Below are 11,621 nucleotides of genomic sequence, written 5' to 3'. Positions count from 1 at the left end.
ATTGAATGCATTTGCCTTGTGACATTTGACAATGCAGGTTCAACCAAAACAAATTGAGCCAGATTGCTCTCAAATGCTGTTTAGTATCTCAAAGGTACAAAATACTAATTATTACACATAGGGCATTTGGTCTAGTGGTATGATTCTCGCTTTGGGTGCGAGAGGTCTTGAGTTTGATTCTCGGAATGCCCCCTTCTCATCTAAAAATTTTAAATACTATTTCTGAAAATCTTTTTTATATCATAAGGAAACAAAATTACGATTGGTTTACAATCGGAATGCCCCCATTCCCATCTAATTATCTCAGATGTTACTTATGTCGAAATTTCTTAGTCATATTAACTTAAAGTACATCCAAATAATTTGAACAACAATTTCCATTGTGTGATAGACCACGTGAAATTAACAGAACAATAGTAGTAGGCTATAAAGCTGAAAAAACATGGATAAATTTCAAACCTTGAGGCAAACAAACCATGTTAATTGCAACTAAAAAGAACTATTATGCAAGAAGGGCATTTGGTCTAGTGGTATGATTCTCGCTTCGGGTGCGAGAGGTCCCAAGTTCGATTCTCGGAATGCCCCACACTTTTTTTAAATTTTCTATTTCTGAAAATCGCCGTATCAACTAGAAGGAGAAGTTTTTTCTTTTTAGGGTGGGATAGTCGAACCTCTAACTTGATCAATAATACAAGATGCCAATTGAGCTTTGCTTATATTGGCTGACTAGAGTCAGCAAATTATGTAGTATAAAAACAACAGCAGAACCCTCACTCGTTACAATCCAATTAAACCAGAATTCAGGCTCCAAGCAGCAGCATCTTATATAATGGATATTTTGAATTCAACACAATTATTAATACTCAAAGGTAGCCTGACCTGTTTAAAGTCAACAAACCTCATTAGATAGCCACATTGCGACAGGAAGGGGTTACTATGCAGCATAACCCTGTTGCATTTTATTAGGTTTAGATTGTTCCACTATGTTCTATCCATCAAAACAGACAGACGTCCATTCTAGTAGACAGCAAGGACGTCTTTAATGTATTCACTTGTTGAGCATAAGAAGGGCATTTGGTCTAGTGGTATGATTCTCGCTTCGGGTGCGAGAGGTCCCGAGTTCGATTCTCGGAATGCCCCACATTTTTCAAAAAATTTCTATTTCTTAAAATTGCCTCCTCAACTAGAGGAAGCAAGTTTTTTCTTTGAACCTCTGACCTTGATCAGCAAATTATGTAGTATAAAAACAACAGCAGAACCCTCACTCATTACAATCCAATTAAACCAGAATTCAGGCTCCAAGCAGCAGCATCTTATATAATGGATATTTTGAATTCAACACAATTATTAATACTCAAAGGTAGCCTGACCTGTTTAAAGTCAACAAACCTCATTAGATAGCCACATTGCGACAGGAAGGGGTTACTATGCAGCATAATCCTGTTGCATTTTATTAGGTTTAGATTGTTCCACTATGTTCTATCCATCAAAACAGACAGACGTCCATTCTAGTAGACAGCAAGGAAGTCTTTGATGTATTCACTAGTTGAGCATAAGAAGTTCCAGTGCCACTAACGAATAACAGCTATTGGGAGGAAAGGAAGACGGAAGAAGTTATTAAATTGATGAAGAACCCATGTAATCTTTATAGAAACAGATAAATAAATCCATTGAGTGCCAATAACGAATAACAGCTATTGATCGTTTGGTTTGATTCTCGTTTAGGATTCAAGAGGTCAATGAAACTTCATAGGAAAGCTATTGGGAGGACAGGAAGACTGAAGAACTTATTAAATACATCAAATGCATCATGGATAGAGTTTTACCATTGATCTGTGATGTAATAACCCAAAAACATGGGAACACGTCACCTGATCATATGACGACTTCAGACTCACATACTACAATATAATTACTTGAAATGATAAGTAACTAAAAACTCGAGAGCCAATTGCTATTATAGAATTCACTAGTTCAAAAGAACTTCAGAAAACTACAGCCTAAAAGAAATTCAAAGAGTTCTCATCTCTCCCTATACTACACTATCGAATCATCAGCATAAATCCCCTTCTCTTACAAGGAATTCTTAAGTACTACTACTCTTGGTACATGCCCCTGCCTCAGTTGCTAACTCAATCAAAAAAGGTCCCACCCAATAAATCATATTATTTACACGGTACTTTAGTCCCTTTCCCTAACACCTCTCCAATACCAGTAATTAAACCCTGAGAGGGGGGATCATGTTAAGAGCAAATAATCAGTAAAATTGACTGTGCGTGTTATATACTCAATATCAAAACCCCAGTCCTATTTTTTATATCAGATTCAGATTTAAATAGTTAGTATCGCTATCCACCTCAAGAAACCCCATGCCACAGCCTGACCACAATATTTGTTTCGGCAGTAATCAAAGAACCATCTCAAGTTCTCTATATGCGAACAGTTTTAGCAGATCTAGAATTCAATTATATATCTAATATCCATTTTTGAGAAGAATATTTTTAATATCCTTTCCTATCATACCATAATTGCCAAGAAAGCAGCAAGTGAATATAAAGTATGGGACCATATGTAGTAAAACCAAGCAAGGGAGAGAGAGGGGGAGAGGGGTAAGTAGAAAAATAGAACATCAACTCAAAAAGTTAGAAAATCTAGACCCCAAATAAACATGCTAACTTAAAATGAAATGCATAGACCATTAGGTTAACTTTTTTTAAAATTGTTAGATCATTGCCGTGGGTAAAAGAGGTCCAAACTCTCAACTGCATGTAGCTTTAAACTATAGACTGACATTCTTTTTCTTAGTTATTAATATATCTGCACATTAAGGCACTTGATCTATACTATTAACTATAGTAGAATTACACCTTGAGTTAGTTCAAGATCTAAAATGAATAAACTTTACATATATGCACATGAATATCCTCTATGTCAACATTCTTTATTAAGTAAACAAACAAGCAGTACTCTGGATAACAAGTTCCACTATTCTAGTTTGACATTAAGCATACATACAAGGGGTTGTTCTGAATAATAAATTCCAGGATGTCAGACTGAATATAAAAAGAATATAAATAATGGGCTTCTTATAATAATGAAACTTAAAAGAATATCTGCAATAATATGACGCCAAGAAACATACTAACAAGAACTGACAAGTATGGGTACAACAAAGGGCATTTGGTCTAGTGGTATGATTCTCGCTTTGGGTGCGAGAGGTCCCGAGTTTGATTCTCGGAATGCCCCATTTGATTTTTCAAACTTGAAGAAAATAATTTTGTGTGTCCCATAATGGAATTGAATAAAAACCTGATAGTTACAGGTAAAGGTAGTACAAAAATTAAATATGGAAAGAAAAATCCATAGTCTCATTTTAAAACACAGAAACTTCAACCCTCTTGAACCTTCCATAAAACTGAATGCAGTGGATCCAGTCTTCCGATATATGCTTTAGAAGCAGTAGGTGAATCAATAGGTTTGAGCACCCTCCCACATCTCTGAATTACACCCGAAAGAGGGTGAGGGAGGAAAATCTAGTTAGTAGAGCGCAGGGAGTAACTTTGTAGCTAGGGTCCATTACTATTAAGCAGCTAATACCTAATTACATAGGGGTTAGTACGATAAGTAAATGAGGGAGTCAAGTAGCTATGATGTAAGTTTGTGAAGGCACTTCAGTAGTTTGCTGAGTTAGGAGAGAGGAGACCTTATCCATCAGCCCCTGCTCCCACTTTTAGTTTTTAGTGGGAAGATGGTTGTATGTCTATATAAATAGAGGCTTTTAGCATTTTATTTTGTATGCTTGGTAAGCATTCAAGAGTCGGCAAGATAATTCTGTAAGAAGTTTAAGACTTGCCACAAACAGAACATAACCCACTTCAAAAGGGTGAATGCATATATAGTTTAGTGTATGATTTCTCTTCCTTTATGGCTACTTTTGCAATGCAACTTTTTTGCTCTTTATAATTGTAAAAGGGATTTAGAAAATAAACCCTTTACATCTTCAACAAACTTTAACATATGTCAAAGGCACATATGTCAAAGGCAGGAAATGCATCAAGTCAGAGGCCATAGTCAGATGACATAGTAATAATATGCTCAAAAGAATGCTGCAAGGTGAACTGACTTAAACTCGTAAAAATAGAATGAGTACAAGTGATTAATGATGGGCTTTTCATTTAGTGAGCAGATTCAGAGTTAGAGTTAATGATACCTTTTATAGGAGTTCTTTCACAAAATTACCAATCAACAGAAGCCACAATAGGTCAGATGTAGTATTCTTGGAAGACTTGTGGTTTGCAGCAATACTCCGTATTGAACTATGGTCAATTTCAAAGTGTCACTTAATGGCCAAAACAAGCCAATTAGTGAAACAATGGTAGTGGGGAAAAAAAAGGCGCAAATAGCCTGTCAAATAATTCCGGAGTGATGAATCTTATTTCAAACTCCAAAGACCTTGCTTGAATCTCAACACAATTAATTTAACATTTTGTTTCAGAAAAAGTATATATTAGCATCTTTAATTAGATACCTACAATTTATAGCAGATATGAAATAAGATAGACATTAGTATCCATTCTACTATATTACATGTAATTCTAAAAAAGCAGCTAGAGAATTCACTCTATGGGGAAAAGATAGCAAAGGTAGAGCTTGGTTGGAATCTTGGAAGTGAGAATAGCTAGTTAGACATATAAATTTTAAAATCCCAATAACACATAAATTCAAAAATGAGAGAATGGCAGCATGCTAAGTTTAATTTTGCAAGGTAGAAGAACACCAAGTGAAATTCAACCTGAAAACTGGGAAGTGAGACTTGAACATTTCCCCCTTCCCCCTAATGTGTTACTAGCATCATCCCTGTCTGTCTGTTATAATAACTTTTGCAGAATCCAACTTGAGTCAACTTAAGGCTTAAAACTGCAGAAATAGTAGATACTGCACGTGGATTTCATTTTTTATAACATTTTTATAAGCAATCCAGTGAGTTATTCGAATATTAATGCTCAGTACAAGATAGAATGCTTAGAGAACTGACAATAAGGTAATTTCATAAGGCTAAGGTTAAATAAAAATAGCTCTAATTTAGTTTGTAGAATTTGTTAATAGACATTCAACAAAAAATAGTGAAGGGAATTGGTCAACGGCATGATTCCTATTTTGGGTGCTAGAGGTTCTAAGTTAGATTCTAGGAATGCCCCAATTAATATTGGAATTTTTTAACTGAATATCCTGATATTTTTCTAAATAATATAGTGAGAATAAAATAAATAAATAAATAAACGGCCGTCTATGTCAATATAAGTTATAGCGATGGTGCTATTAAATTAACAGCTCATTCACCAAATGTTTGCCCATTCTAGTCGCCTCCTAATATTGAATAACACTTCTCCTTTTAGGACTTCAATGAAATATACGAATAGAAATACCATATAACCCCCCAAAAAAATAGAGAGAGACTGAGAGACTGAGCGTGGTAACATCGTATAAGTACTCAAGTGTTCCATCGCTTTCCAGCACTAGCCAAGCAAACGATAACATGTTCTGTACTATTGCAACGCATGCTATTATACAATATTGATATTTTGTACACGGCAATGCATTAAGTTTTGAACCCAACTATCGTCTAAATAAAGCCACTGCAGATGGAAACCCGATCATTAAATTTGAGTATATAGCAGTAAATCGCAACCTAGCCAGGAAAAGCAAACCAAGAATTGAAGAGAAATGAAAACTTTCACCTAGAAGTGTATTCTAAATTTCCCAAACAAATTATCAAGCAAGATACACAATTATTATAACCAACGAAGTCGATAAACAAAAAACAAAAAGGAAAACAGAAGTTAATCTGCCAAAATGATTGCATTCAGGAAAAAAAATACATAGAAGACGAAGACTACGAAATAAACCGCAAAAGAGGGGGAAAAAATCAGCAAGTAATTTCAGATGTGATGCACATTTCTAACCTCGAAATACACCTCGTATGAGCTTCCACCATCGCAGCTACAACGAAACAGCCAGTACCGCGCTCAATTAGCAGTTCCATACGTATTGACAGAAAATGAATAAGAATCTCCAGCCGAAATGGCAGCATTCGGTATCTCGTATCAAAAATCAAAGCAACAGTTCTAAGTTCATGCAAAGCAAGTAGACAAAATACAGAAAAGAGAGTCAACAAATGAAATTGCATGAGTTAAACAATACAGAAAATGAATAATGACTGCATTCCGTATCTCGTATCAAAAATCATGACAAAAACACTCCAAATTCATGCAAAGCAACTAAGCAAGTAGACAAAATTCAGAACAGAAAAGCAACGAAGAAATTGCACAAGTTAAACAGTACAAAACAGTTCGACAGTAAACGATTTCATCTGTGCTACAAATTTCTAAGTTTCTAACCTTGAGTGATACACGCCGTATCAGCCTTCGCTATTGCAGTAGATATTTTAGCAGTTCGACACCAACTGATTCCCTTCGATTGATAGAAAGAAGAAGAAGTATAGAAATCTCCGCAAGAATCATGAGTTGGTGACAATTTTCCGTCGTATTGAAATATGAAACGGAAAAGGTTTTCCCTCGTTTTCTCGGCAGCCAAACAAAGGCGATACACTCGGGGCCGCGCGTTTTTCTAAAAAGTAATTATGTTTTTATAAGAAAAGAAGTTCGTTGACAGGTGGGTGGCGGGAAATGGATATTGAAATATTTGTAATCCAAGAAAATCAAAATGCAATATCAGGCATCACTTATTTTTATACATCTCATTTTTATTATACATATAAAAATTTTTTAAAAATTATTATATGATAAATTGTGATTAGACAATTTGATAGAATAAAGAAGGATGGTACTCTTCGAGATATACCTAAGTATTTTTCTTTCTAATTCTACCATTACACAAGAAATTCCTAGTAAAATTTTAGTATTACCCTTTATCTATATTGATTTGTTTCGTAAATATTAGCATTGTTGTTCATAAGTCTCACTCTATTTTTAAAAGCATGTTAATATAGCACACAATAAATATAGGAAATGTGAAAAAAAATTCATCTGCCTATAATACTTGAAATTTCCTGCAGTAATACCTATTACTTCCATTCACAATTTGACATGTCATCAAATGATGTATTCATTTATTGTTCATCTATTATGTGAATTTCACATAATTCTTAAATGTTGCTATTATTGTGACAAGTCATATATAGAAATAGTATGAAAAAAGTAAAACATCATTTAGCGATGTGTTAAATGATGAATACAATAAATATGTACTAACGTAGCATTATAAATCTTCTTATTGGATATAATAAGAAAAATGGAATTTTAGCATTGTTGGATGTGTATTAGAGCTTTGGTGCAAAAATATTCTAATTTTGGATCGAGTAGTTATTGAGTGCATGTAAATTTTTATCTATATTCAACGTTTATGAAGAAGTAGGTCACATTGTGTTGACCACAATCTATAATTTGCATATGATATATCTTGGTTCACCATTAATATTTTGATATTAAATACATTCATGCTCATGGACTAATTGTTGTAATCAAACCTCGAGCAATTGTGAAACTCAACTTTTCTACATCAATGTTTTGCTTTCTCAAATTGAGTTGGCAACTCCACATTGACCTATAGATCAATTATTTTTAATAGTTTTTTTAAGTTAATTCTACGTTTCTCAAGAGTTATATAGTTAAAAATCTTAGAGTAAGTCGTATATTCAACGTTTATCATTAATAGTTCTAAAATTTTGTTATATCTTGTAAATATTTTTAACAATTTTACCATTTGAAATAATTTATCTTGTTATACTTATATAATTAAAGGGTTTATAACAATCTTTAAAGTTTAAGGTGGTTTGTAAATTTTGTTTCTTTAGGTGTTGTTTGATAACTTTTAACTTAAATTAATTATTGGACAAATTGTGAACGTCAAAAGATCTTACAAACTTGAAGCCATATGAAGTGTCCATATACTTCAAGACTTTGATCAGACATTCAAGATCAACAAATCAAATAATAGTCTGATAATGTATAAGATCAACAAACTAAAAGGCAATCCAACCCACGAGATCAACAAGATAAAGTTCATTCCAACGTACGAGATTAATAAGTATACGGTTAGTCAAATATAATATCTAAGTCAATAGTCGATCCAACATAAATAACACAAGCTAAGTATACTAAAAAATAAGTATTTTGATCTGGGGTTTTATCCAGACAGTGGGGCATAGAGTGAGGGGAGAGGATTATTGGGTTTGGGTGTCGGATGCTAGTGGTCGGTTTTCTATCGCTAGTGCTTGGGAGAGTATACATCCTCGTCGCCTTAGGGTGTCGTAGGCTGGTATTTTGTGGGCAGGGGGTGATATTCCGCGTCACTCCTTTTGTGTGTGGTTAGCAGTGAGGGACAGGTTGGGTACGCGGGATTGGTTGAGGAGTTGGGGTGTGTTGTCAAAGGGGGTGTCTTCTGTGTAGGGGAGATGTGGAGTCGCGGGATCATTTATTTTTTGAGTGTGGTTTTGGGAGAGAGGTGTGGTCTAGTGTGTTGCATCAGTTAGGTTCGACACATCAGATGACTGGTTGTGATATAGAGTTGAGTTGGTTGTGCCGAGTAGGGTCGGGTAAGGGGTGCATAGTAAGTTGTTCTGTGTTTTCTGGTGTGCTTCCATATACTACATCTGGTAGGAGTGTAATCGACGGCTGGATGGAGGTCGACCGAGATCGGTGTCTACTCTGGTTCACCTTATGGTTTCTACGATTCATGTTCGAGCTATTTCTTGGTGGGTTGACCTTCTTGGTCTTATCTTGTGTGCGTACGAATATTTTTTCTTTTTAAACTTCACGTTGTTCTCTGTTTTGCTGTAGCCCTTAGTTTGTGGAGTTTTGGGTTATTTTCTCTGTCTTTCCTGTTGGCTTTGTTTTGGTTTTATTGCCCTGTCTTTGCTTGTGCTTTGTTTCTTTGATGTCTTGATCCCGGGCTGTGGGATCCCCTTTGTCGTTGTATAATAATATCACCTATTCTAAAAAAAAAAAAAGTATTCAGACCCTCTAGTCAAGTATATACTTAAATAAAAATATTAGAAAATATTATACACATAAATAAATACAGATCAAGTTCATTATACAAACTAAGTTTCGTCGTTAGGCTATATATGTGTGCTTAACTCAGCGGTATATGACATGACTTTCTTATTTAAAAGTCAAAGGTTCGATCTCCTATCCTGAAATTGTTGTTGTACTATATGTGTGTATATGCATTAAATATGGTGTAAACAATAGTATTTAACTGTAAATTTTTGTATCAAACACAAAAGGTTCTATAAGCTTCTTATTTTGCCTTCCCTAACAACATCAAAGCCAAAATTAAGGGTGTTCAAATAACCCGACAATCCAAACAACCTGGGGACTACCCAACCCAAAATATAAGGGTTGGGTTGGGTTAGTTTTGTTCTTGGTTTGGGTTGGGTTGAATTTTTCTATTTTTATTGGGTTGGGTTGTGGGATGGCTTTTGAAAAAACATGAGTTGACCCAACCCAACCCGAATTATATATATATATATATTCCTCTTTGTTTAAAGTTTAATTTCTCTGTATTGATTAATTTTTGAATTTTTAATATATATTTTTTAAATTGTTATGATATTTGTCTTTGTTTAAAGTTTACAATAAATATCATAGATATTTGGTATTTAGCATCTTAATTTGATGAGATTTTAGTTATTAGTCATGTGTTGTATATAAATTTACATATTTTTCATTAAAAATAATATAAAAAAAATTATAACCCGACAACCCAACCCGAATTTTAAGGGTTGAGTTAGGTTGGGTTGAAAACTTTATTTGGGTCATTTGGTTGTCAATCAAACCAATCCAAATTTTCGGGTTGGTCCAAAAAATACCTTTAACCCAACTCATGTACACCCCTAGCCAAAATAGCAATATTAAGATTAAAATAACATTTTGGTTCATATACTTTTAGGGGTAGTTTGGTTGGAAGGTTTTCTGCATGAGAAATAGGTATCCAGTTTTCATGTTTGTTTCACCGTTTTCAACTATTTGCCTAAAAATAAACTATTCCCCGATATCCTCATTTCCCACATATAAGAGTTTTCTATTCCCTTCCAAACTCGTGGATTTTCTATTTTCCCTTCTTTTTTCATTTCACACAACTTTGAATATAGTTAATCAATTAATTAATTAACATTAATTTAACAAAAATAATATAAATATTTATTTTAATATTTAATTGATGATTTATTAAACGAATGGAATTGTTTTTTTAAATAAATTATTAATTTATTAGCCAACAGCATCTAACATATATTTAGTTAGTAAACTAGGATTAGTTAGTATTAAACTTCATTTTTTTGAATAATAATATTTTATCACTTTATTTTTTTTTAATAATCAAGTAATCATTTATTGAGATTAATTTAATTTTATCATTCATTATGAACATATAATCATCACTGATTATTTATAAGAAATTAATTATTTATTATGATTAATTTTTATTACTCCATTCATTATCAACATATTATATTTACAAAATACTTTATAGTATTATTGATTAATATATCATATTTTTATTTCATTTTCTTCCATTTTTATATAATATATTGTCCATTAAAATATATTTTCTTATATTATTTAATTAAAATTAAAATTACTAATGTTGAACTTAATTAATAATAAAAATGATTAAATATTAAATTATAATTAGTATGTCGTTCATTAAATGCATTAATTGGTTAATTTTAATTATAAATTACTCAATTTTCAAATATTTATAATTAAAATGATTATTGATTTGTAATTAACTTTTTATTAATATATTGATACTGTTTATTCTTTAAATTATTAATCTATTATAATTATTCCCAGACATCCTATTCACAGATATCTTATTCCCAGACATCATTTATTCTCAGCATATCTTAAAAATCAAATGACCCCTAAAGTTTGTTCAATTTTAAATTTGTATACTTTTAAATGTCCAATTTTTAGTCTTTGTATTTTTAAGAAATATTAAATTTAGTCCCACTACTTATTCGTGGTTGATTTTTTCAAAAACTCTTTTGTTATTTTTGTTATTTTTGATATTATGACAATTTTTTCAACCAGTAAAAATTTTCCTAAATTAATTTTGAAAGATTAAATTTAATATTTATTGAAAGTTAAGAGACTAAAATTCGACATTTGAAATTACAATTCACCACTCTCCTACAAGTACATTTCTATACCTAGTTTATTGTTAAAATCATGAGTCAAACATCTTGAAAAGTTGAAACTAGCAAAGCACTTCCTATGCCAACTGACATGTACTACACTATCATTTTCTACACATACCAATTCTATTTAGCAGACTGAGATATTACTATAATACTTCATACTTGTCTTCAAATACGACTTTCCTGCCTTACAAAGCTAAAGAATATTGTTGCTTAAGATCTAATTCATCAAAAACAATATACTTTTACCCCTTTTTGTATCAAATCCAGCAGATTCCCTATCGTTCTTGGATATCTCGAGTAAGCAAGTGAAGCTGAAGGGCTTAAGACTCGGACTTCCATATGAGACGTAGACTTGCTCTTATGTCTTTCACAAATTAAGGGTTCATTTGAATTG

The 11,621-nt window shown here is 32.7% G+C and overlaps 1 long non-coding RNA gene and 3 other non-coding genes across 6 annotated transcripts in view; 3 read left to right on the top strand and 1 right to left on the bottom strand.

Moving 5' to 3' along the window:
* The window catches only part of LOC120078654 (uncharacterized), a 10,989-nt gene extending 4,370 nt beyond the window's left edge, over nucleotides 1–6,619 (bottom strand). For 2 of the 3 annotated variants that reach the window (XR_005482066.2, XR_016529622.1), the window contains exons 1-2: nucleotides 6,399–6,619; nucleotides 5,964–6,098 (exon numbers count right to left, since the gene is read on the bottom strand). This is a non-coding gene — a long non-coding RNA (uncharacterized LOC120078654). Of the gene's footprint in view, nucleotides 1–5,963; nucleotides 6,126–6,398 lie in introns of all 3 variants that reach the window. The other variant, XR_005482067.2, reaches the window with a different exon arrangement.
* Nucleotides 514–585, top strand: TRNAP-CGG (transfer RNA proline (anticodon CGG)). Its single transcript has one exon. It is a non-coding gene; the product is annotated as a tRNA-Pro (tRNA).
* On the top strand, nucleotides 1,069–1,140 carry TRNAP-CGG (transfer RNA proline (anticodon CGG)). Its single transcript has one exon. It is a non-coding gene; the product is annotated as a tRNA-Pro (tRNA).
* TRNAP-UGG (transfer RNA proline (anticodon UGG)) lies at nucleotides 3,175–3,246 on the top strand. The gene has a single exon. It is a non-coding gene; the product is annotated as a tRNA-Pro (tRNA).
* Nucleotides 6,620–11,621: the final 5,002 nt, after the last annotated feature.

The sequence above is a fragment of the Benincasa hispida genome, chromosome 5 (assembly GCF_027475165.1).
Source record: "Benincasa hispida cultivar pf3 chromosome 5, pf3_genome.v1.1, whole genome shotgun sequence".
Taxonomy (NCBI): domain Eukaryota; kingdom Viridiplantae; phylum Streptophyta; class Magnoliopsida; order Cucurbitales; family Cucurbitaceae; genus Benincasa; species Benincasa hispida.
Note: the sequence above shows the minus strand (reverse complement) of the source record. Positions and strands in the feature narration are given on the sequence as shown.